At 35.2% G+C, this 27,427-nt stretch overlaps 1 protein-coding gene and 1 pseudogene across 1 annotated transcript in view; one reads left to right on the top strand and one right to left on the bottom strand.

The window, feature by feature from the left end:
• The window catches only part of LOC111148386 (F-box and leucine rich repeat protein 17), a 524,279-nt gene that overhangs the window by 315,683 nt on the left and 181,169 nt on the right, over positions 1-27,427 (top strand). The gene's annotated exons all lie outside the window — the stretch shown is intronic.
• LOC111148235 overlaps positions 1-27,427 on the bottom strand; it is a 36,345-nt pseudogene that overhangs the window by 7,842 nt on the left and 1,076 nt on the right.

The following is a 27,427-nucleotide window of genomic DNA, read 5'->3' as shown; positions in this document are numbered from 1 at the left end:
AGATATTTTGGTAGAATAAGTATGTCAAAATATTTAACTGAAAAGTGAATGTTACATGTGTAGTTTAATTACTGTACACTTTTAAATGAGACATGTTAGATCACAGCGGCAGAAATCAACAACTTTATGATATTTTCACATGTTGAATGAAACATTTAAGAATTTAAGAAGTAATATCAAAGTGTCTGTTTTCTTCAAGTACTCTAAGCTATCTGAAAATATGAAGAAATGTGAAATGTCAACACATGAAGTAAAAGAAGTGAAGTGCTAGAGCAGCTGTTAACTGTCAATAAATGTCCAAGCATAATTACCAGAAAAGAAAACTGTGATATGAGAAAATGTGCTGATACATGATTGAAATCTCACCACATGATCGGTTAGATGATAAAGTATATTTCAGAATACTGTGCTCTCCCATAACTTAGAATTGGCCCTGTTTTGATTTTTCAGCAGACAATGACAGATCTTTATGAATGTAAACTAAATCTTTGTTACCTGCCCAAATGTTTGTTTCATTTCAATTCCTGTGTTAGGTTGTCCTCCGGGTGTTAGGAAACTATGGAGATGCAGATCTGAGTTTGTGGGGTCTGTTGCTTTTATAACTTTCCGTCCATCCCTTAAGAAATCAAATACAAAATTACGAAGAAAAAATTAGACTCCAAACGTGTAGTAGTCTCAGTAAGAATATTATACAAAAAAACTTTATGAAAACGTATTATGAGGCTCATACAATGCGAGGCTGCTTCCAGGCCTTTGAAGGGCTTGTGTGATCTAGAGACCCTCAAGCTCCATGATTCCAGAAACGAATATTCTAGGAAATATAATTATTCCTTTGAGTTTTTGTTTTTTAGTCACGTATTATAGTATTTTTTCTTATTTTACCACTTACTTTAGGAGTGCTTTTGCATGTTTTAGCTGAAAATTAAATGTTACAGTCAGTTCATTTATTCAGTATTCATTGTGTGATTATTTACTGAACTTCCACTGTTTATAAGGTTTGGTGCCTACCAGTAGGAATACAATGATATGTATGTTCTTGGGCAGAAGATTTTAAAAAGTACATGTATAGGGGTGCCTGGGTGGCTCAGTGGGTTAAGCCGCTGCCTTTGGCTCAGGTCATGATCCCAGGGTCCTGGGATCGAGCCCCACATCAGGCTGTCTGCTCAGCGGGGAGCCTGCTTCCTCCTCTCTCTCTGCCTGACTCTCTGCCTACTTGTGATCTCTGTCAAATAAATAAAATCTTAAAAAAAAAAAAAGTACATGTATAACAGTAAAATTGTATGAGGTAGGTACTATTTCACAGGAGTCAGATATACCATATAGTTAGTGCATAAAAACTCCACATGGTTGTAATAAGTTTTTCTGTTGTGTAAATTATTAATAATATCCACCTCATTTCTTTCAGAATATCTATTCTATGAGATACAGGCTAGTTATGTCTTTTAGGACATCTATTTAAAACATAGTGTTGATTCAGAGTTGTAGGATACCGTGACCTTGCTTTATTGTAGATATAAGAAGAAAATTAATAATTCATTTTTCAGAAGACAAACTAAATAATTCCATTTGTAAAATATATTTTTGCTTTAAACTGTTATTTAGCTTTTACACTTAAATGCTCAGTTCTTATTTTCAAAATCCAATGCTTTATTTAATTTAAGATATAATTATCTCATTTACTTTCATATACTATCAGAAAATCATACTCAGAAGGCATATATGTTGTGTTTTGAATAATTGCGAATAAAAGAGAAATTCTTAAATCTTACTTCAGGTAAATACTATAATTATACAACAGGTGATAGCTTTGTGACAATATGCAAGTTTGTAAAGCAGATAATAAAATGGAGGGAAATTGTAATTGTTCACCTTCCAAAATGATACACAGTGAAAAGGACACTTTAATATTTTGATGCTGTCCTCAAATTTTAGATACAAATTATACACTTGAAACCTATTTTATATCCTGCTTTTATTAAAGAAAATTCCTGTATAAAGTTTAAAAGATTGTATTATAGTTCCCAGGAATTATTCAAGTTGTTTGAAGTCACTTTAGAATGGAAGTCATAATTACTATGATGGATGCTTTTACTTTAAGTATATGATAAGGCAGTGGGGTCATATCAATGTATTAGACAATGCCAAGTATATATCCCACATTTCTTAAGTAAAAAAGATTCAAAAGATAATCTATATATTTGGTTTACATATATATTACATAAATTAACATTAATGGTTATTATATCTTGGAGATTTAAAATGTTACTTTCATAGGCCAATATAGTGACTTAGTTAATAACAGACAGCAGTAGTTAGCAGACTCTGAGTGATCGCTAAGATTTCATAACCTTCCTTAAAATCAGTGTCATGATATCTCTGTTGTCCTCAAGAAAGTCATTTTGAGTTTCAGAGCCTAGGTCTGCCCAGTTTCTCTTCTTCGCTTCCCCTTCTTAGCGTTTGAAAGACATTTTCCTCAGGAAAGGTGTAAGTGAAAATCCCTGCCAAAAGCCTGACCTTCAGTAGTCCCCTGACCCCTTATGAAGCCATTCCTTTCCCAGGTACTGTCCACATTTCCTTCAGTTACCATCCCTTCTTTGTATGAGACCGATCAGTAACCGTAGGATTTCTAGTCCTGGTGGGTTTTCATTTTTCTCATTTTTTTTTTTTTTCTTTTTCTTTTCTCTTTTCTCTTCACCTCTTGCTTGAGAGGAATTTAGCCCTGCAACTTGAAGCTTACTGGAAAAAAAACCACTCTTTTAAAACCCAGATTTAAAATCCTTTCTTTCATATTCAATCCCAAGTACTTTTCTTGTTTTCCTTTCTATCAGGCAGTGTATTCCTTGTGACCGATGGCTCGTTGTCCAGGGATCTGTAATCAAATATACACCTTGAATTATTAGTTTTGAAAGTAAGAGGGTTGGGGCACTTGGGTGGCTCAGTGGATTAAGCCTCTGCCTTTGGCTCAGGTCATGATCCTAGGGTCCTGGGATCAAGCCCCTTATCAGGCTCTCTGCTCACCGGGGAGCCTGCTTCTCCTTCTCTGTCTGCCTGCCTCTCTGCCAACGTGTGATCTCTTTCTCACTCTCTCTCTCTCTCTCTCTGTCAAATAAATAAATAAATAAAATCTTTTAATTAAAAAAAAAAAGAAAAGAAAGTAAGAGGGTAACTAGAAGAAAAATTTATTAATTTTGAATTGTCTTCCTCCTCTAAAAATTTGTAATAAATCATTCTGTAGTCACAGCATGGAAAAGGGTTAATTGCTATGTTGTGTTTTTTGAATTTCAAGTTTTTACCATTATGAAACATGAGGAAAATTTGGCAATACTTTCTAAATAAAAAAATGTGCATATCTTTTGACTGGAATTCTACTTTGAGCTATTTATCTAACAGATAAACAACCATGTGTGTAAAATAATATTTAAGGATATTTATTGTGTGTGTTATTTGTATTTGTAAATACAATGTACATATTAAAACTAAAAAATTCTGTGTATGGAAAGTTTGAAAGTAAAATGCATCTTTCTTTTAGACGTTAAGTTTTTTATTAGGAATAAAAGAATGATCGCAGGTACTTAACCACAGTCTAGGCCTCTTAGAAGCTGAAATTATTCTCTAGTCAAAGATACCTAGAGAGGTATATAGTCCAACTACGCAATGAGCATGTCTTATTCTTTAGGTTAAAAAAAAAATAGAACTAGAAGATCACTGGGAAATTGCCATCAGACTTTCTGGTCCCACTGATATTGGAGGTTGAATTGGGTATGTCTCCTACAGAGTTTATCTTGATAAGTAGATACCTCTCAGGGGATAAAGTCCAAGAATTTAACTGTCAAAGACAAAAGAAGAGTAAAGAAAAGCCCAAGAAAAGTTTTCAGGTGAAAACCAGTAGAAGAAGAATTGAATTTACCTAAGATATAGTTTAGGGAACAAAAGCACAATCGGGGGACGCAGTAAAAAAATCCAACAGAAGGAAGCTGGCAAAATGTCCAAAGAAAAGTTCTCCCAATAATCTCGAGACTCAACTCTTAAAACAAAAAAAAAAAAAGTAAAATGCAGAAACAGCGTGTATGCACTGCTATTTATAGGGAGACAAATTATAATATATACAATTATATACAAATTATATGAATATGTATATAGATAACATGCACGTGTATATACACACACACACACACATATGGCATATATTTGTAAATGCATAAGTTATCTCTGGAAGGCTACTCATGAAATTGATAATAGGGTAGAGAGCTAGCCTCCAGAGAGAGAAACGGGGCATTTAGGGATAAAAGAGGAGTGGAGACAGACTTCATCTTCACTGTTTTACAGCTGTATCATTTAAATATAAAATGTCTAAAAATATATATCTAAAAATAAATAGAATGTTGAAAAGTAAAACTAAAAGGAACAGGCCAGGTGAGAACATTTGACAGAAGAAAGGTACAGGGAGGAAGATTGACCCAAACCAGTTAAGCCCAGGCACCCTGAGAAAAGACCACCAAGTCCTTTAGGTCTGAACAGCTGTCTCACAGACTCTGTACTGAGTTCCCGTGTGGGTGAGAACGCCCTAATCTGACGAGGCCAGAGATCCAGCTTGTATTATAGGCAGGTGTCATTGTAAATTAATAAGGTAGCATTATAAGAGTTCAGTTTTCATGAGTTTATCCCAGTTAGGTGTCTCAATTTCCCCATAAGCACAAAACCATTCCTGCAGTCCCTACTTTGGTGACCAGATGAAGCATTGCCCCCGAGAGGCCTGCCCAACCTCCACTCGGCACCCAGAGATGCCAGGTCTGCTCCATGCCTGTAACAGGGCCGGATACACGTGGTGTTTGCCGCTCATCAGGGTCTCCCTTGCCTTGGAGTTTAGTTTCAGTTCTTTAGTTGTTATTTCACAGACTAAAATGAGCTTAAATCCCAAGAGAAGTGGGAAAGTGAGTGCTCATTATCTACATTAGAAATTGTGATATTATTTCTCAGAAAGTGAAACTTGATGGGCTCATGAAAGAATGTTATCTGTGCAGAATACTTCAGAATAGAATGAAAAGCACAGTAAATGATTGACTGACATAAATATAGGTGTGCTGCAATATATATTAATAAATAAGGCCATTATATTAGGGACCAGAAGCAATCTATTTCATATTTAAAATATCAAGTAAAAATTATCTCCACAATTATGAATATTTAACCAGTATTATTGCTTCTCAATATATAACACATGCAAGCGTGCCACATCATTTTTATTGCCAAAAAGGAAAAAATAATTAAAACTATAAAAAGCTGTTCTTCGTGTCATTTTAGTGTCTTTGTTATTGCCATTTATCTCTGAGAGATAATATGAAAAGGAAAGTGAGAAATAATGCATCAGTACATGATAAATTTTATTCATAGCAAACTGTTTTAAAAAAATCACTGTTGTTTTTCATCCAAGAGAACGACAGAGAAAACAAGAAAGACGTATCTGTTATAAATGCCTGTTTCATATTTACATCATTTTAAAAGGAAAGGTTTGCTTCTTCCTTCAACTTTTCAATTTAGTTGCCCTCTTTGTCTGATTTTCATCTTACCTAATTTCCTAAATTAGGGAAGAATTTTATTCTTTTTAATGAATGTACATATGAAGGAATTTCTCTCCAAATCATGCTTATGTTATAGGTACCCATAGAGACCGTTCACTCATGAATCTGACAGATTAGGGATAGTAGTTCAAGGGCGGGACTTCCTATTTCTCCACAGGTTAACAGTAGGATGGGAGGCGGTGAGGGTGGAATATTGACAGTTTAGGTCTTTAAAAGCCAAGTTAAGCTAAGATACCTGTGCCTCATACTGAACCTCACCTCAGGCTTTCTTGTATATGAAACAGAAGGCTAAGTCCTTAGATAGGGTTAGGAGAAATGATGGTGCCTCACTAAGTTTAGATACCAGTGTGCTGTGGCATCTCCTTTTCTCCCAGTGTTTTAAATAAGACCATTTCTCAAGCCATTGGAGAACAGTCTGTAGGACAAATGACAAAGTTCTGGGGAATGTCAACTTTCCATCGTGATCGATAAAGCAATTTTTAAAAGGAAAAAATGTACTTTAAATAAAGAAGAAACACACATGCTTTGGGTTTAAATTGTTTCTTGAGGAAAAGAGTGTGATGTAACATTGTGTCTCTAACAGTGTATGAGACACAAGAAAGAAAACATACACATACACAAACACAGAAAGCTACATATTGAAAAACAGTAAGAGGAAATACATAAGAGGTGACCGGTGACTGCATTAGACTCATAGGATTATTTCCTTTTTTATCTGTTTACTTTCCTAAACCCCAAATTTTCTTTTATGAACCTATCTTGCTTACCTAATATGAGGTGAAAAGAAAGCCTTGTCTTTTGGAAATTTAATAATTTTATGCTGTGTTTTTGTAATTACTTCTTTGTGAACTCTTAAAATTCTCTAAATTTCGGTATTATATTGTGAAAAAGAAGAAGCGAGAAAGGAAAATAAGCCATAGAAGGAATAAATACAAGAAGAATATTTAGTAAACAGTTTATTCTCCCAAAAAATGTTGGCATGAAAATTGCCTTAGGATTTTATTTTTTTTTTTTAAAGATCTTATTTATTTGACAGAGAGAGATCAGAAGTAGGCAGAGCAGCAGGCAGAGAGAGAAGGGGAAGCAGGCTCCCCGCTGAGCAGAGAGCCGGACGTGGGGCTTGATCCTAGGCCCCTGAGATCATGACCTGAGCCGAAGGCAGAGGCTTAACCCACTGAGCCACCCAGGTGCCCCTGCCTTAGGATTTTAAATCCTAGACTGAGAACTCTAGGTTCATTAGGCTAAGGAATTTTTCTATTTAATAGGTTTTCTATAACATGGAATCCAGCTTACTCCCAGCTACTGAATAGTTTGTGATTATTATTTGTGGCTCTCTTTAGAGATTCTCTCCTCATTCCTTTCTTTTCCATTCTTGCCACAATAGCCAACTTTGTTGTTAGGAAAGTTTGTGTTCTTTTTAATTGATATCTATACTGTTAAAAATATGAATTTTATATAACTGAATTTCTAGCTTTATGTTGGATAGCCCTTGTATCTATGGCCACATAAGCATGATGTCTGTATGCTAATATGCTTACTTAATCTTTAATACATTATATTTTAATAATATAGGAATGCCAAGCTACGGAAGAGCAAATGAAAAGGTCATTTTTTATTCATGTACTACTGAATGTACCTTCTGCTTGTAGCTCATTATACATGCAGTTGAGCCCAATTTTTTAAAAGTGGAAAGCATACCAAATTAAACCACAAGTTTCACAACTGATGTTCCTTTTGTAAAAGGAGTGCTCTCCATCTTTTCAATTTTATTTATTCTGACTGCTTGTTACTCATTTGTGCTTCTCTCTTCTCTGTTATAGTCAGAATTTCTAATCCCATTTCAAGCAGAAGGCTGCCACTTTTCATCAGAGAAGAGGCAATAAACACGCATCACACTTATATATGCGGACTTTCATCTGGGGAGCTCAAAGTGTTTTATGCATAAGTAGCATTTCCCCTGGCTTTTTTTTTTTTTTTTTTTTTAAGTAGGAAAAATGAAGTCTAGAGTGCTTAAATGATGGAAGGAAGCCCACACCTGCAACAATGGAAGTTGTGATTTTAATTAAATATATATGCATGAAAGTATTCAGCATTTCTTGCCGTGGATACCACCTTTATGCTGTGCTCAAAGAGTAACAAAATCATGGGGAGTAAAAATTGGTACTAGTACATTCTTGTCATAGCCCAGTTAGGGGGAATGGTGACATAACGAAAATTAGCTCTAATACAGAATAACTTCATGAACTTGACTTTTCACTTTATGCCTTTAAATATTGAAATTATAAAAAGAACTCAAAGGGAAAGGGAAAGTCTTTACAGGGTCAGACTTTTTAAAGTTTTATTATTATGGCTATGCATTGAGTGGGCCAGAGAAAGAGCAGTCTATGGATGGGGTCTGTTCGGGGCAGTAGGAAAGGTCTGGTCTCTGGAATTAGCCCCTCCCTCATTTAATGAATCTCAGTCTCTCTCTCTCCCTTCCTCCTTCTCTTTCTCTCTCTCTCTCCTGTCATTCTTCCCTTTCTCCCCCTACTTTTTTTTTTTTTCCCAAAGACATAAATGATCTCAGTGGTACAATTCAAATGTGGAGTAAGAGATGAATGGAGTAATGAGTAAGAAATTAATAGAAAATAGGGAATTAAAAAATAATAATAGTAAACAACCATCTTATTTTGAATATGTCTGGATTCAGGTCTGTGATTCTCAACCTCCTTGCACTGATCTATGGGGCAGGGCTTTGGGGATGTAGAAAATCAAAGTTAGGAGGACTCAGAAGGTCTTTTTATCACCTCCACTTTTGGTGGTATTGTGTAGACTGATTTAATATGTGTGTGGGAGCGGGGATCAAAGTGGGGAAGTTTGACTCACATTAAGAAGGGAGACATAGGGTGTGAAGGCCTGGATGGAAGGAGAAAAATTAAAAACAAAAAAGCTATGTTTTTGAAAGAGTGATGGGTGAATTTAGAGATTTAAGTATAGAGATCAGAGGTCATTGCTTTCAGTGTTGAATGGAGCTTTGGGAAGATAGTTTTCTGAAAAGGATTTTCAGAAGAATAACTACATAGTGGGAGTCTAGTGGCTAACCTACTAATACATAAGAGATTACTGAACTTGCTGACATTTGACACATTCTGACTGGTGAAAAAAAATAGGTGAAAAAGTGCTATGTAAAGCGAAGTAAGTCAAAGAAAGACAAATACCGTATAAGTACACTTATATGTGGAATTTAAGAAACAAAAAAGATGAACATAGAGGAAAGGAAGAAAAAATAAAATAAGATGAAAATAGAGAAGGAGGCAAACCATAAGAGACACTGAACTCTAGGAAACAAACTGAGGCTTGCTCTGGGGGATATGCGGGGGAGGGAATTCGGTGTTGGGCATTAAGGAGGGCAGTTGATGGAATGAGCACTGGATGATGAATCACTAAATTCTATCCCGGTAACTAATGATACACTATATCTTAACTAAATTGAATTTAAATAAATAATATTTTTTAAAAAGTGCTGTGTGTCCCATAGACTTATTAGAGCTGGGAGCTTAGTATATCAAATAATGGATTGGTTGAACAGGAGAGAAATGTCCATGTGATTTCACTGTACCTCATTTACCATTTATAATGCAAACCAGATTAATTTCTTAAATAATATGATTACTGAATCAACTCTAAGAAAAACTTTAATTTCCACCTAACTGAAAAATGGCATGAAACAGAATTCACTAATACCATTCAGTGTATTTTTTAGCTGTGCTGTGTCTCTATATAAACATATTTGGATATAAAGATATTTAGATAAAATGTAGATATATACTTAGCAAATATTACTACGTGTATAGGAACTTATGATTTCCTCCTGAATTCCAAGGTATATATATTTATTTCCCTTAGAAAACCACTTTAAAACCACTCCTTCTGCAGAAATGATGAAAAGCGCTTGACTTTTTCCTCAAATTATCCTTATAAAATTTAGAAATACTCTTGGGTGTCATAAATGCCTGTCAATATAGTACTTGGGGGAAAATTGTGGCTATATTAGCCTAGAAACAAATATCTAAGATGTCAGACACCTGTGTGATATTCCCACCGCAAACATTTCATGCTCAAAATTGCAACGTGACTGTGATGTTTGGGACCGTTCCTCTGGAGAACAAAGCCAGCAGAGCACAAAAGCAGAACAACAGCATCCTGAGGCAATATTTTATGATGCCCAGAGCTACTCCTGCTTAGCCTGGTTGCTCTGGACCAGACCAGCAGAGAATGCCAGGCAAGTGCTGGATGAGAAGACTCTGACCTGTTAGCCCACTGAAGCACCATGACCAAGTGGTGAGGAGAGGCCATTACTCATTAGCAGTGCAGCCACTTTCCAAGGCCCAGTGACCTTGGAGTAGGTTCTCAACCCCTCTAGGCTCTTGCTTCTTCATACATAAATGAAGGGATGATAAGATCCTTAAGGCCCTGCCAGATTTAATATCCAGAGATTATGCCATTTAGTCCCATCTGCCCTGGGGCTATTCCTTGTCTATACCTTTAGAAAATATACTACAGATCTTTACCTAGTGGGTAATGTACTAAAGATTCCTCTATGTAGTAATTACTGTAAGAGAGAAATACAGTGTAGTTTAAGAGTCAAGTTTGAAGTATCAGAAGTTGTTCCCTAGAACAACTTACACTTGGGTGTAAGTTCTTACACTTGAGAACACTTGGTCAAGCCAAGTGAAATGGGCCTTTGTTCTGCAATGTTGCTCAGGGCTTTTTCTGTGCTTATATGCACTGTGACCCACGGATCTGTTTTTTCAACTGTTTTGAATGAAGTCTGTCTTTTTTGTGTGTGTAAAGTCTCTACATCCTGGCAAACAATGTTTTTGGCTGTTCTCAGTATTCAGCTAAGTGATCATCAAATATAGTATTTTTCTTCCTAAAGTCTACCCTTCTCCTAGCTTGCTTTAGTCTCCAGGGGCAAGTTTTATAGATGCATCTCAAGGCTAGGAATTCAGTTTTAGGAAGAAGTGTAGGAGTATCAGAATAGTAAGAAGCTACAGACCTGACCCACATTTACCCGGTGTTTTGAGTTCCTTTCCCCCTTTCCTTTGTCATATAAGTGTCCATGTAGGTAACTGGTCAGAGCTTCGGAATTATTTCTGGCTTTAAGATCTTTTCTCTTAGAGAAAAACACAAACTTTGTAATCGTAATCATGCCAACCTCGGTTTAAATCTGCCACTCACTAGATATACCAATGCAGCTGAGCTCCTATTTCTGCATTTATAAAATGGGGATGTAAAATGTTAGGTAGAATGGAGTAGTATTTCACAGAATTAAATAGGTAAATATTTAGCAACTTACCAGTCACTGAATGCTCACTAGTGTTAATTACCTTCATTGTTTCATTGTCTAGCAGAGGGGTCCCAGATAGAGGAGCCAGTAAACTGGTCTCACTCCATTACTAACTCATTACTAACTATCACAACATATAATATTATTGACCCCAGGACTTAAGATCTCTTTAACTTAGTCCCCCCCCAATTGTCAAATGAAAATAAAACCATCATACACAGTATTTTCAAGTATAAACTGAGATAATAGATGCATAATTAATTTCAAAAGATTTTTTTTAAAGATTTTATTTTTTTAAGTAATCTTTACTCCCAACCTGGGACTCAAATCCATAACCCCGAGATCAAGTCTCATGCCCCACCCACTGAGCCATCCAGGCACGCCAATTTCAAAAGATTTTTGAAGGACCAATTAATAATTCTGTTTTTTGGTAGTAGTAAAATTATTATTGACTACTACTCTCACAGTGGAACCTTTTTGTTTCCAGTGAAATATCTATTGTAATGGGATTGCTGAAAGAGCATGCTGTTTTAACAAAATCCCTTTGGACAGATTTAAGAAAAAGTACTGAGCCTCTTGTTTTCCATCTTAAACAGGAAGGTTTATATACTTTTAAACATTTGTATACAAGTTCTTTCATCTTCAACAGCACAACTGTAAAAGATTTAGAGTGTTTGGAGATTGTGCATTTAATTTTTAGCTGAATTGTATATAGATCAAATTCATTCATCAGAAAGGCTCCAAAAAGAGAATTTATAGAGACGAGAGAGATGGAGTTAGAATTTTATAAGTCTTTGGGAACTTTAAATGGGAAAGATGTTTTAAAAAATGTGTTTTTGAGGCACTTAAATCTACATTTTAGAACTATGGGAAACTAATTCTTGGTAAATTCTTGAAAATTATGATGTTAATTTCTTCTGTTACGTTAAATACATGTCATTATTAAAATCATTGATTTCACAACGTAAAGATACTATTGGCATTGAAATTTTGTACAAGTTATCTTCAAGCATTTTGTTTTGAAATTAATTTTGTTTTGAAATTAATTTCTGATGTGAACTTTTAATAGTTTAGTACAAAAAGCTTGTCTTTTTTTAAAAACAAATTTTAAAATTTATTTTGACACATGTTTATCTTACATTATGTCAAACACTTTTTTGCCTAAGTTCTTCATTTGTGTATCTGACCTCTTTGAATAGGACTGAGGGTTTTGAAGGCACTTGCAAAATGCTTTTGGGTGGTAGATCCCTTACCTGTCTTTTTTGATAAATCTCCATTTCCTTACTGGATATTTAGGAGAAAGATCTAGATTACTCTGGGATATGTCTCTAAAGCCTTGGCTGCTTATTCTGTCTATTGCAGCCATCTATTCAGAATTAGCTTTCCAGGTGCCAGTAGTTATATGGGCATTTTGTAATTTCCTGTAGGCGTTAAGTGTGCAGAGAGAAAAAGTCCTAAAATTGTATTGTTGAAAAAAAATTTCAAAACATATAAATCATTGATAACATTTTGTTCCATCTAAGATATGCTTAAATTGGTAGAGATCATAGGCCAGGTGTCTATTTTCATGCCATCAGTGATGACAAAGAGTGCTTCCCAGATGTTTTTATAGGAATTTATTGTAGAGCCTGTGAGTCTGTAAGTTTCTGTATGCTGAAATTTCTGAGCACAGCACTGTATCAAAACCATAGCATGAGAAATCTTTTTTACTTAATACCCAATCATGAAGTTTGATTAAACATGTGCCTCCTTTGTTGGAAAGAGGAACATTCCCATGTTGATAATTTTAATACTTTAAATTTAATTATAAAATACAAAAGAAAAAAACCCTAAATTATTTTACAAATATATATTTTCTGATTTAGAAGCATTACAAGTATTAATAATAGCTACCAATTGAAATAATAATTGATTCATTTATTAATATGAATCACTACACATGTATTATACCATTTTATCTTTGCAGTAACCCTATGAAGTCATTATCTTCATTTTATTATTAAGGCAAGAGACCGGAGAGGTTAAATAACCTGGGCCATAGTCATACATCAGAAGACAAAACCAGATGTGAACCTAGAACCTAGAACTCTGATTCCAAGTCCTGTGCTGTTTATCTTTACTACATTATTTATTTATTAATACAATTTTTATTTATTTATTTATTTATTTATTTTTACATTATTTATTAAATTTATTAATACATTATTTTTATTTATTTACTTTTATCAATATTCATTTATTATATTTATTAATACATTGTTTATTTATTAATACATTATTTATTCATTTTTATTTTTTATTTATTTATTAATACATTATTACAATTTTAATAGCTGCTTTATTGCCCCAAATATCCAAACCAAATCTCTCCTACATGCCCAACTCTGCACTCTGCCTTTATATTCTTGCATATTTAATGTCTGGTGGTCAACTTTCATTGTAAAAATCTCATGCCCACAAAACCTCAGAAATTTTCTGCTTATTCTTCCAAATCATCTGGCAAATGACACTGTTTTGAAAGAAAGATATTGAATCCAAACCAACTTAAAAATAAGTAAGGAATATTAAAAAGCTATCATACAGAAAGGATTGTGTTATCCATGCTGGCTTTGTGACTTTATTTCAACACTATTTCTTGAAATTTTGACTTGTCAAGGAAAAAATATATTATCCTACTACATGCCTACATCTGGATACCATAATTTATTTAACCTATTCTATTTGTGTTTGCAGTGCTAGAATCTCTGGGTCATAGGACATAGTCACTGAAAATTTTCTGAGTTTTGTTCATCCTGTGTCACTAGGATCTAGTATATCCCTATGCCATGTATGTTGGTCCATAAGTACATAAAATGAAGGAATGAGTAATACCAGAGTATATTCCAGAATGGTTTTGATAATTTATGTTCCTGCTACATGTGTATCTGTTTCCCCATAGCCTTCCCACAGCCAGATATGGAAGTTGACAACTAAGTCCATGTTTCTTTTTATAAATAAACTGCTTTTAGAGTGAGGGTAGAGGCTCCAAATGATCAGAAACTCTTAGCAGCGGCTGTGATTGAGGTAGCTCCTAGATAGCAGTCACAATATCCACTATAGTTTTAAAAGGCAGTGTTGGGTTTCTAAGTGCTTATTCATAATTCAAGATTTTATGATACCTAATTGTGTAACTTCTTATAATTTTGAAAGTTCAGTTTAGAGAAACTATAAGTTTTCTATTTTGTTTCCCAAGATATGAAGTAATGTGTTTCAACATTTCAACATTTTTACTATTTTTTAAATAAACCACCAAACAATATCATTTTGAAATTTATGATGATGAGGAATTCTGGCATGGGGCCTTAAGCACTAATTATGTATTCATTTTATGCTGATCTGCTGCATTGTCATGTTTTCCAACAGCTCTGAGATAGGGGCTATAATTAAATCTATAACAAAATATATTTTACTGAGATCAATTTTTTCTATCTCAGTTTATTAGAACATGCAGACTCAGATTTGGGGTAGCCTTCTGTGATTATATTATTGTCCCCAAAGTGTGTGAGTAAAACTCAGAATTATGCTAGTGCTGAAATTCAACTGTACAAATGAAGACTGATAATTTTTAACAGGAAAGCGTATTTAAATTCTGGTACTCTATTATAGTGACTTTGAATGTTTTACATAACTTGGCTTTGGAAAGGAAGCTTATTTTAAGCATTTTTTTCCTTTTAGAGCAGTTTCAAAGTCATCATCTCATTGTCTAATGACCAGTTAAAATGAACATTTACTTTCATTTTAAGCTATTGTCAATTCTTTCGTCAAGTAGGCAGAATATAAATAAATAACTTGTCATTTTCTGAGTTTAGTTGATATCAATACATTTTACTGTATATTTTGTCTTTGGTCAAATGCGAAATACAGCTTTTTGCAATTTAGGAAGGCCTGCAGCTTCTGGATTTGTTGAGGCTATCATTTTGGTAATATGACCTTCATTTTAAAACTGTAAAACATCGGAGTGGAGTCTTTTGGGTTTTCCACATATAGTATCATATCATCTGCGAAGAGTGAGAGTTTGACTTCTTCTTTGCCGATTTGGATGCCTTTAATTTCCTTTTGTTGTCTGATTGCTGAGGCTAGGACTTCTAGTACTATGTTGAATAGCAGTGGTGATAACGGACATCCCTGCCGTGTTCCTGACCTTAGCGGAAAAGCTTTCAGTTTTTCTCCATTGAGAATGATATTTGCGGTGGGTTTTTCATAGATGGCTTTGATAATATTGAGGTATGTGCCCTCTATCCCTACACTTTGAAGAGTTTTGATCAGGAAGGGATGCTGTACTTTGTCAAATGCTTTTTCAGCATCTATGGAGAGTATCATATGGTTCTTGTTCTTTCTTTTATTAATGTGTTGTATCACATTGATTGATTTGCGGATGTTGAACCAACCTTGCAGCCCTGGAATAAATCCCACTTGGTCGTGGTGAATAATCCTTTTAATGTACTGTTGAATCCTATTGGCTAGTATTTTGGCGAGAATTTTTGCATCTGTGTTCATCAAGGATATTGGTCTGTAGTTCTCTTTTTTGATGGGATCCTTGTCTGGTTTTGGGATCAAGGTGATGCTGGCCTCATAAAATGAGTTTGGAAGTTTTCCTTCCATTTCTATTTTTTGGAACAGTTTCAGGAGAATAGGAATTAGTTCTTCTTTAAATGTTTGGTAGAATTCCCCCGGGAAGCCATCTGGCCCCGGGCTTTTGTTTGTTTGGAGATTTTTGATGACTGTTTCAATCTCCTTATTGGTTATGGGTCTGTTCAGGCTTTCTATTTCTTCCTGGTTCAGTTGTGGTAGTTTATATGTCTCTAGGAATGCATCCATTTCTTCCAGATTGTCAAATTTGTTGGCATAGAGTTGCCATCGGGACGCCTGGGTGGCTCAGTTGGTTGGACGACTGCCTTCGGCTCAGGTCATGATCCCGGGCTGCCGGGATCGAGTCCCACGTTGGGCTCCCAGCTCCATGGGGAGTCTGCTTCTCCCTCTGACCTTCTCCTCGCTCATGCTCTCTCTCACTGTCTCTCTCTCAAATAAATAAATAAAATCTTTAAAAAAAAAAAACTGTAAAACATCATATCGCTTTCTCAATTTATACCTCTTGAATCTTATGTTACGAATCAATCAATTAATTTAAATAGTTGAAATAATGTTTTGAACAGGATTTAAAACGGAAATAATCTTTGGATTTCATTAACTTAAAAAGGGGTCCAAAATGTTTATTAAAGAACAGAACAAACTTGCAACTTAGTAGAAACCCTTTTTTTCTGCCCTGATGGGGATTAGTATTTTTTTCATTTAAGGAGTTAAGGGGGGAGGATGGGAATTGTAAAATAAAATATTTAAATAATTTCCATCATTTAAAATTCTGTAAATGCCTACTTATTCACCAGTCTTCTGCTAAAGGACCAAGACCTTTTATTTGTATAAGAGCATGCCGATGGGAGTTTCAAATCATTCTCTTCATAAACCCCAACTGTATCATCAGTGATTTACAGCTTTCAGTACATTAAAGTGGAATGAGCACTAAAACACTTTGAAGCAATATAAGTAAAATCCTTCTAAATATTATAGACTTTCCCCTAAACTTTTTAGATTATCTCACACCTAATTCAAAAGCATTTTTTAGTGAGTTGCCTTTATCAAATATATATAAACCATTCAACATTGTTTTATAAAAATAATTATCTCTTTTTTGCTTTCACATTTAATTTATTATAATATTTAGTTAAATTGCATAATTAGAATAACAAATATGCCTGGCATAAAGAGACTTGAGGTCAAACCTGTGTTAAATCCACCATACAATAAATTTTGTAAAATTTAGACTTCATCATGGAAAGTTTCAAACACACATAAATACAGAATCAAAAAATGAACTTTTGTGTTCCTATCACCCAAACTTAATAATTACCAATATTTTGCCATTCTTATTCATCAATTGATTTCCCCCAAACTTTTTTTCCCCCTGGAGTATTTTAAACTAAATCCTGGACAAATTCCTGTATCTAAATTTTTCAATTATCTCTAACAGATAAAGATTTTTTTAATGTACACATACAGTACTATTATTACATCTAACAAACATAACAGTAATTTCTTAAAACTTTTTTTTTTTTTGGCTTGTTTATTTGAATTAGGATCCAAACTAGGTCACATATTACATCGGATTGATTTGATACATCTCTTAAGTTTCTTTTGGTGAATTATACCCCCTACCCCTCTGCCTTTGCATGTCATTTATTTGTTGAAAATCATGAATCATCTGTCTTGCCAAATTTCTTACATTCTGGATTTAGCTGATTGTCTTCTTATGGTGCCATAAAATATGTTGCTCCTTGCCAACCCCCCATATTGCCTATGAATTGACAGGTAAATAGGAAGTTGATTAAATTGGGTTCCTGGGTTTTAGCAATGTACTGGATAGGTGATGCTGGATATGCCTTCATTAAAACAGGAGGCACATAATGTCTAGAGATAATGGAAATTTTAAATAAAGTAACAATAGCTAACACATGTATCATTTGATATGTGCAAGGCACTATTCTAAACATTTTACATATATTATTTCTTTCAATCTTTACAAAACGCCTTTGAAGTAAATGTTCGTATCAACCCTGTGCAGTTAAGGAAAGTAAGGCACAGGGAGGCTTGGTAACTTGCTCAAGTCCCCAAGTCTGGATTTGTTCTGCTTCCTGGCACTCCGACTGCTGAATCTGTGCTCCATAGCAGCCTGTCTGTCATTCTTTCTCTTGAAAGCACTGACATTTCTAAATTACACTAAAAAGAAGTGTGTTCCAGACCCTTCTAGTAAACACACTGTCTTAATTCTGTAAGCAAATAAGTGTTAAAGGGTATGTATTTTAAATAAAAAAGCACTTTCAAACCCTGTTGTTTACCTCATCTACCTTCTTTGAAAATAATACCTTGTAGAACCTGCATTTATTTTCTTACTCTGATATTTACTCTCACATTGACAAATTGTGATATTTTCTTTGTCCTGAAGTGGAACTTTTCATGGAAAATGAATTTACTTCCCTTAGGTAAGTATTTTCCAATATCAAGAAGTATAAGGTGAGCTCCTTGAAATTAATAGCAATTTATAATTTTCAGTAGCCATAGCATTTTCAAAAAATTTATTATTTTTTGTTGCTTCTTTTGTTTGCTTAAGAATGAATATTATAGCATCTTCTCAATCATTTTGGCTTATCTAGTATAGACGATATTTCTACTAAAAGAAATTTAGCAGAACCTACTTTATGTTTCCAATATACGTTCTTATCTTATTATTATCCTTGAACCTTACGATCTTCGTGTACAGTTTTTCTCCTGTTAAATCCCTTTATATTTTGTTATTATGTGCTCTTCATCCTTTTTATTAGCCAAATTTAACATAGATGTTTCTCTTTATAACTACAAATGATCTAGTCCTTATGCCTAAAAATAATGCCCTACTTTGTTGACATATTCTTAATAAAAATGATGCATTTGTTCTTTTTATTCAGCATTCTAATTATATACAAGGGCACAACTTGTCTTATCAGCATCTTATCAGCACCAATCCTTCACTCATTCATTCAACAAACCTGCCTTGAGCATCACATCAAAGAAGAGTAAAACTTGGGCCCTGCATAAGGTCAGATCTAGAAGTCAAGTCAGGATGATGACATATACTTCAGACAGTGATCACAACAGAGGGGAGGGAGAACTAAGGGTCAGGAGCAACAGTCAGTCTGAGAAGAGACCAACACTGATATAAGGGTTTTAAACACACATGGATGAATATACATGGTATTTTCAGGGGTTGCAAACCTAAATGTCCATAAAAACCATACAACAAATAGAAATGAATAAAGTGGATCAAACGTATTCATTAGGGAATGGTGGGGACTGTTACAACTGAGAGCACATGTCTGATCTAAAGGCATCATATTCAGATATTTGCTTAAAACACAGACTCAGCCATACAAAATGTGGCTGGGCTGTCTATTTCTGGCTCCGGTGAGTCTAAATACATGAACGGCATAGTGTTTTGAGAAACCATCTAGGCAATACATGTGTTCAGTGGACCAAATCAGACAGTTATGTAGAATATATGGGCCAAAAGTGAGTATCTGGTGTTTCAGTCTACATTGAAAGAAATAGATGAGGGACAAAACTTGAACAAAAAAAAAGTGGCAAAATCATTTTGATCCATAAAATGGGGGGATAGTCTTCCCAGTGAAGTAGCAGTCAGTTGCTACAAGATCAGGGATTCTACTGGATTACTGTTAAGCAGACCAAGTGCATGCTTAGGATATTAGCACCAGAAGGACAACATAAACAATCTGAAACAACCCAACAAATTAAAAAAACAAACAAACAAACAACAAAACAACTTTGGTCTTCCTTTCAGGAATTGTACAGTTTAGTGGAATTTTAAATCGTTACACAATTACAGATGGAAGAGGAGCCATATTTTTTTCCCCCAGGATGTCATGGCCTCTGTATTCCTTAATGTGGCCTGAATAAGGCAATAAAATTTAAGATTCCAAGAATAGAGAAGTTAGGTGTTTGGCTGAAGACCAGACTCAGGGTGACTGAGCATGGGTGTTGGAAGCTAGACTCAATAACAAATACAGCCATATTCTATTTGTATGAATATATAACCCACAGGCCATTAAGTCTCCTTCCTTCCCCAGATAATTCTGAATGACTATAATTAATGTTTGATACTGGTTATACTAGCTATTAAGAGAGAGTCCCAAACTTACAGATTTGTGGCCTGTATTAATTTTTGCAATAGACATGCATTCATTCCCCCTTGCAGGGATGTGTAAACATTGATTCTAATCAGTACTTAAAGTTTACTTTAAAAAGAATTAGGTTGAATGTTTTGAAAATTATATGAGATAATTGAATAATGTACGTTTAATGTGTAAAATTACTTTTAAAAGCTTTCATAGAGTTAATAACTTAGCAATTATTTCTCCATGGTTTCATTTTAAAATAGATACTATGAAAAATAATACAGTAACTCATAGAATTCTTACCATATTTTTACATATTTGTGAAAAAGGTATCTTTTTCTCTCACTGAATACCAGACTTTGATCATGTAGGGTTTATAGTAATATACATAAAGTTATTAATACCTTCAAGTTATCTTTATATTATATATGAGAAAGGTCTTTCACATGTAGCAGAAATCCTCAAATATGTGCTTGACACATCATAGCATGGCTTACCATGAACTTTTGTGTATCTTGAACCTTTACTTTAAAAGATGTATGACTGTTTCTTTCCTTGTTCCTATTTGGAAGCTGTGTTTACAAAGAGTTCTTTAAATACCTGGAGTTTGGTTGCTTTGCACAAATCAGCTAGGTCATAGGTTAATCACTATATTTGAGACATAAATAAAATTTACAATGGAGTGAAAAAGATAAACTGTTGGGTTAAGTTCTCTTTGATCTTTTTTGTTCTGTGTTCACTTATGATTAGAGAATCTCTAATTTGTCTCTTCAGCAGTACTAACCATCTATTTGAAAATGTCCATGTTTCCAGCATGTTTCAGTGAAGATTTTTATTTTATATGGTTTTATGTAGCTATGAAAATCAGTAGATTGCAAATTTCTTAAAATTGGGCAATTAACTTAAATAATTAGAAACAGTAAAAGAAAGAAAATTCCATTATTTTTATCCTCTGTAATTGAAGAAAATTCTGCAGAGAGATCCATGGTATCCAGCTTTTACTATTTGCTGACTAATGCCAGAGTCCTAATCCAGTATCCAGTTTCTGGCCATATTTTTTTTTTTTTTTTTACAGTGCTCTTGATGATAGAATAAGCAGTCTACCTTGTAAGTCACAATATTATGTAATGTCTTCCACCAAATATTCATGTCAGCTAGAAATGAAAATCTTGATGCTTAAAGGGGAAGTCATTGTTCGAAGCTGATTTTAAATTGGTTTCCAGCTTCTAGTTCAACTTATGAGAGATAATATGGAAGACAACATATAAGATAATGTATATGAAAGGACTAAGGCCTCTTTCCTAAAGTTACCTGGTTATTGTTGGATAGTTAGATTGCCTGCAATAAAGATGATTAAAGGAATAGAATTAGTCCTGAAGATTTCCCAAAGACCTAGCAGATGAAATGTTGCATCTGGGCAAAATAGCTATTGCAAAAAGTTTATACCAAGCATTTTCTGCATAATGAGGAAATTATATCATATATATACTTTTAATGTTGTGTACACTTAAAAAAACTATAGAAATATAGATAAATTTTACAATATTTTCAACTTTTTGAGGAACCTCCATACTGTTTTCCACAGTGGCTGCACGAGCTTGCATTCCCAACAACAGTGTAAGAGTGTTCACCTTTCTCTGCATCCTTGCCAACATCTGTTGTTTCCCACTTGTTAATTTTAGCCATTCTGACTGGTGTGAGGTGGTATCTCATGTGGTTTTGATTTGTATTTCCCTGATGCCAAGTGATGTTGAGCACTCTTTCATGCGTCTGCTGGTCATCTGGGTGTCTTCTTTGCAGAAATGTCTGTTCCTGTCTTCTGCCCATTTCTTGATTGGATTATTCTTTGGGTGTTGAGTTTGATAAGTTCTTTATAGCCCTTTATCTGATATGTCATTTGCAAATATCTTCTCCCATTCTGTCAGTTATCTTTTGGTTTTGTTTCCTCTGCTGTGCAAAAGCATTTGATCTTGATGAAGTCCCAAGAGTTCATGTTTGTCCTTGCTTCCCTTGCCTTTGGCTATATTTCTAGGAAGAAGTTGCTGTGGCTGAGGTGGAAGAGGTTACTGCCTGTGTTCTCTTCAAGGATTTGGATGGATTCCTGTCTCACATTGAGGTCTTATATCCATTTTGAGTCTATTTCTGTGTGGGGTGTAAGGAAATGGTCCAGTTTCATTCTTCTGCATGTGGCTGTCCAATTTTCCCAACACCATTTGTTGAAGACACTATCTTTTTTCCATTGGACATTCTTTCCTGCTTTGTCAAAGATTAGTTGACCATAGAGTTGAGGGTCTATTTCTGGGCTCTCTATTCTGTTCTATTGATCTATGTGTCTGTTTTTGTGCCAGTACCATACTGTCTTGATGATGACAGCTTTGTAATAGAGCTTGAAGTCTGGAATTGTGATGCCGCCAACTTTGGCTTTCTTTTTCAACATTCCTCTGGCTATTTGGGGTCTTTTCTGGTTCCATATAAATTTTAGGATTATTTGTTCCAGCTCTGTGAAAAAAATTGATGGTATTTTGATAGGAATTGCATTAAATATGTAGATTGCTTCAGGTAGCATAGACATTTTCACAATATTTGTTCTTCCAATCCATATGCATGGAATTTTTTTTCCATTTCTTTGTGTCTTCCTTATTTTCTTTCATGAGTACTTAATAGTTTTCTGAGTACAGATTCTTTGCCTCTTTAGGTAGGTTTATTCCTAGGTATCTTATGTTTTGGGTGCACTTGTAAATGGGATTGACTCCTTAATTTCTCTTTCTTCTATCTTGCTGTTGGTGTATAGAAATGCAACTGATTTCTGTGCATTGATTTTGTATCCTGACACTTTACTGAATTCCTGTATGAGTTCCACAGTTTTGGAGTGGAGTCTTTTTGGGTTTTCCGTAGAAAGTATCATATCATCTGCAAAGAGTGAGAGTTTGACTTCTTTGCCGATTTGGATGTCTTTTATTTCTTTTTGTTGTCTGATTGCCGAGGCTAGAACTTCTAGTACTATGTTGAGTAGCAGTGGTGATAGTGGACATCCCTGCCATGTTCCTGATTGGAAAAGCTCTCAGTTCTTCCCCATTGAGAATGATATTCGCTGTGGGTTTTTCGTAGATGGCTTTGATGATATTGAGGTATGTACCCTCTGTCCCTACACTTTGAAGAGTTTTGATCATGAAAGGATGTTATACTTTGTCAAATGCTTTTTCAGTATCTATTGAGAGTATTGTATGGTTCTTGTTCTTTCTTTTATTAATGTATTATATCACATTGATTGACTTGCAGATGTTGAACCAGACTTGTAGCCCAGGATAAATCCCACTTGGTCGTGGTGAATAATCCTTTTAATGTACTGTTGGACCTTATTGGCTAGTATTTTGGTGAGAATTTTTGCATCTGTGTTCATCCAGGGTATTGGTCTGTAATTCTCCTTTTTGATGGGGTCTCTGTCGGGTTTTGGGATCAGGGTAATGCTGGCCTCATCAAATGAGTTTGGAAGTTTCCCTTCCATTTCTATTTTTTGGAACAGTTTCAGGAGAATAGGTATTAATTCTTCTTTAAATGTTTGGTAGAATTCCCCTGGGAAACCATTTGGCTCTGGGTTCTTGTTTGTTGGGAGATTTTTTTATGACTGCTTCAGTCTCCTTACTGGTTATGGTTTGTTCAGGTTTTCTATATCTTCCTGGTTTAGTTTTGGTAGTTTATGTGTCTCCAAGAATGCATCCATTTCTTCCAGATTGTCAAATTTGCTGGTGTATAGTTGCTCATAATATGTTCTTATAATTGTTTGTATTTCTTTGATGTTGATTGTGATCTCTCCTCTTTCCTTCCTGATTTTATTAATTTGGGTCCTTTATCTTTCTTTCTTTCTGTCTTTTTTTTTGATAAGTCTGGCCAGGGGTCTATCAATCTTATTAATTCTTTCAAAGAACCAGCTCCTAGTTTCATTGATCTGTTCTACTGTTCTTTTGGTTTCTATTGCATTGATTTCTGCTTTGATGTTTATTATTTCTCTTCTCCTCCTGGGTTTAGGCTTCCCTTGTTGTTCTTTCTCCAGCTCCTTTAGGTGTAGGGTTAGGTTGTGTACTTGAGACCTTTCTTGTTTCTTGAGAAAGGCTTGTATTGCTATATACTTTCCTCTCAGGACTGCCTTTGCTGTGTCCCCATGATTTTGAACAGCTCTGTTTTCATTTTCATTTGTTTCCATGCATTTTTTCAGTGCTTCTTTAATTTCTTGGTTGACCCATTCATTCTTCAGTAGGATGCTCTTTAGCCTCCATGTATTTGAGTTCTTTCCAACTTTCCTCTTGTGATTGAGTTCCAGTTTCAGAGCATTGTGGTGTGAAAATATGCAGGGAATGATCCCAATCTTTTGGTACCAGTTGAAACCTGATTTGTGACCCAGGATGTGATCTATTCTGGAGAATGTTCCATGTGCACTAGAGAAGAATGTGTATTCTGTTGCTTTGGGATGGAATGTTCTGAGTATATCTGTGATATCCATGGGGTCCAGCATGTCACTTAAAGCCTTTATTTCCTTGTTGATCTTTTGCTTAGATAATCTGTCCATTTCAGTGAGGGGGTGTTGAAGTCCCCTACTATTATTGTATTATTGTCAACGAATTCTTTGATTTTGTTATTAATTGGTTTATATAATTGGCTGTTCCCATGTTAGGGGCATAGTTATTTAAAATTGTTAGCTTTTCTTGTTGGACAGACCCTTTAAGTAGGATACAGTGTCCTTCCTCATCTCTAGACTGTACTCATCTAGTATAGTCTTTGGCTTAAAATCTAATTGATCTGATATAAGGATTGCCACCCCAGCTTTCTTTTGATGTCCTTTAGCACGGTAAATTGTTTTCCACCTCCTCACTCTCAATCTGGAGGTGTTGTTGGGTCTAAAATGAGTTTCTTGTAGACAGCATATCAATGGATCCTGGTTTTTTTTAATCCATTCTGATACCCTGTGTCTTTTGATTGAGGCATTTAGCCCATTTACATTCAGGGTAATTATTGAAGGATATGAATTTAGTGCCATTGTATTGCCTGTAAGATGACTGTTACTGTATATTGTCTCTGTCACTTTCTGATCTGTTACTTTTAGGCTTTCTCTTTGCTTAGAGGACCCTTTTCAATATTTCCTGTAGGGCTGGTTTGGTGTTTGGAAATTCTTTTAATTTTTTTTGTTGTCCTGAAAGCTTTTTATCTCTCCTTCAGTTTTCAATGAAGCCTAACTGGATATAGTATTCTTGGCTGTATATTTTTTTCTTTTAGTGCTCTGAATGTATCATGCCAGTCCTTTCTGGCCTGCCAGGTCTCTATAGATAAGTCTGCTGCCAATCTAATATTTATACCATTGTATGTTATAGACCTCTTGTCCCGTGCTGCTTTCATTATTTTCTCTTAGTCACCAAGACTCGTAAGTTTTACTATTAGATGATGGGGTGTGGACCTATTTTTATTGATTTTGGAGGGGTTCTCTGTGTCTCCTGGATTTTGATGTTTCTTCCCTTTGCTGTATGAGGGAAATTCTCTACTATAATTTGCTCCAATATACCTTCTGCTCCTCTCTCTCTTTCTTTCTTCTTCTTCTGGGATTCCAATTATTCTAATATTGTTTTGTCTTATGGTATCACTTATCTCTCTAATTCTCCCCTCATGGTCCAGTAGTTGTTTGTCTCTCTTTTGCTCAGCTTCTTTATTCTTCGTCATTTGGTCTTCTATATCACTAATTCTCTCTTCTGCCTCCTTTATCCTAGCAGTAAGAGCCTCCATTTTTGATTGCACCTCATTAATAACTTTTTTGATTTCAACTTGGTTAGATTTTAGTTCTTTAATTTCTCCAGAGATGGATTTTATTTCTCCAGACAGGGATTCTCTAATATCTTCCATGCCTTTTTCAAGCCCAGCTAGCACCTTGATAATCGTCATTTTGATCTCTAGTTCTGACATATTACCAATGTCCATATTGATTAGGTCCTTAGCTGTCGGTACTGCCTCTTGTTCTTTTTTTTTTTTTTTTTTTGAGGAGAGTTTTTCCTCCTTGTTATTTTATCCAGATAAGAATATATGAGTGAGAGAATAATATATGAAAAGTGTGGCAATGGCCCCAGAAAAATATATGCTAACCAAATCAGAAGATACCTGAAACCGGAGGGAGAAGAAAGGGGGGGGGAATATATATATACACACATATATATGTGTGTGTATATATATGTATATGTATATATGTATATTAAACTGGTGAATAGAACAGAGGTACCCACTTGTTTTAGGGTGTTTTCTGGTCTCTTAGAAGAAATGACCTCCCTAAATTTTAAAGAAAGAAAACTTACATATATACAAAAATAAGGGTAAATACAATGAAGGGATGGAATATGATTGTAAGGATGAAAATTTTAAAAAAAGATTTTAAAAAAGGAATTGATAAGATGGTTGGAAAAAAAAAAGATGGAGAGACTGTGATATGTTGGTTGGAAAAAGAAAAAAAAAGATGGAGAGACTGTGATCTAGACTGGGGACTAAAACAAAGCCATATGGTAGATTTAGGGTATATTTTGATCTATTAGAAGTTTTATCCCAAAATTTTAAGGAAAAAAGAAAACCTGTATGTATACCCAAAGTAAGGTTAAATACAATGAAGGGTTAAAATATGACTGTAACAATGAAAATTTAAAAAGACTTTTTTTAAGAAGGTATTGTTAAGATAAAATAGTTCAAAAAAGTTAAAAGAGAAAAGAGGACAAGTTAAAAAAATAGAATAAGAAAAAAATAAAATTAAAAAAATTTAACTTTGCAAAACTAAAGGATCATGGAAAGAAAGCCATGAATTCTATATGTTGCTTTCCCCTGGCTCTGGAGTTCCACAGTTCTTGGTGATCTGTGAACTTGGTCTTGGCTGGCTGTTTTTGCTGATCTTCTGGGGGAGGAGCCTGTTGCAGTGATTCTCCAGTGTCTTTCCCCAAGGCAGAATTGCACAACCTTTGCCAGGGGCCAGGCTAAATAATCTGCTCCAGTATGCTCTCGGTAGCTTTTGTTTCCTGAACGCTTTCTGTACAGCTTTGGAGGAAGAGAATGAAAATGGCGGCCTCCCAATCTCCGGCCCAGAGGAGCTGAGAGCTCGGGGCCCCACTCCTCAGTGTGTCCTCAGAGAAAAACCTGTTAATCCCTCCTGTCTCCCTGGTTCCAGCCACACTCTGTACTCACCCAGCCTGTGACAGTTTCTGTCTCTGGTGCACAGCCCTGTTTGGAGTCTCCAAACCCAGCAGATTCCTGCTGTGCCCTCTTGCACAGCTCTTCCCAGAGAGGAAGGAGAGGGGTCTCCCCAGATCTGCCACTTGTGGGGTTCCTGCTCAAAGAGCAGTGGTCTGACTGTGCCTTAGATCACGGTTTAAGGTAACCCTGAGCTGAGAGCTCACTCCTCGTCTCCGTCTCTGTAGCCAGCTTCCCCTCTCCAATACCTGGCGTTTCTACCACACTCAGACACCCCCAGTCTTTCTGTGACCCCGTGGGTCCTGAGACCACACTGTCCCTGCGAGGGCTTCACTCCCTGCTTAGCCTCTTTAGCTTTTACCTTTGCAAATCATATTCCTTGGTTGCCACATGTATAATCCAATGATTAGTTTAATAACATTTATTGGGCACTGTATTTATTTCCTGTTGGTAGTATAGCAAATTACTATAAACTTGGTAGCTTAAAACAATGCCAGAATAGTGGCCTCATAGTCAGGCTTTCCCTCTCACCCACAGAATGGCCTGGGCTGAGT

Source organism: Enhydra lutris, unplaced genomic scaffold (assembly GCF_002288905.1).
Source record: "Enhydra lutris kenyoni isolate GAN:26980312 unplaced genomic scaffold, ASM228890v2 scaffoldscaffold19, whole genome shotgun sequence".
NCBI classification, from domain to species: Eukaryota; Metazoa; Chordata; class Mammalia; order Carnivora; family Mustelidae; genus Enhydra; species Enhydra lutris.
The sequence above is the reverse complement of the archived record's forward strand: the minus strand, read 5'-3'. Positions and strand labels throughout refer to the sequence as shown.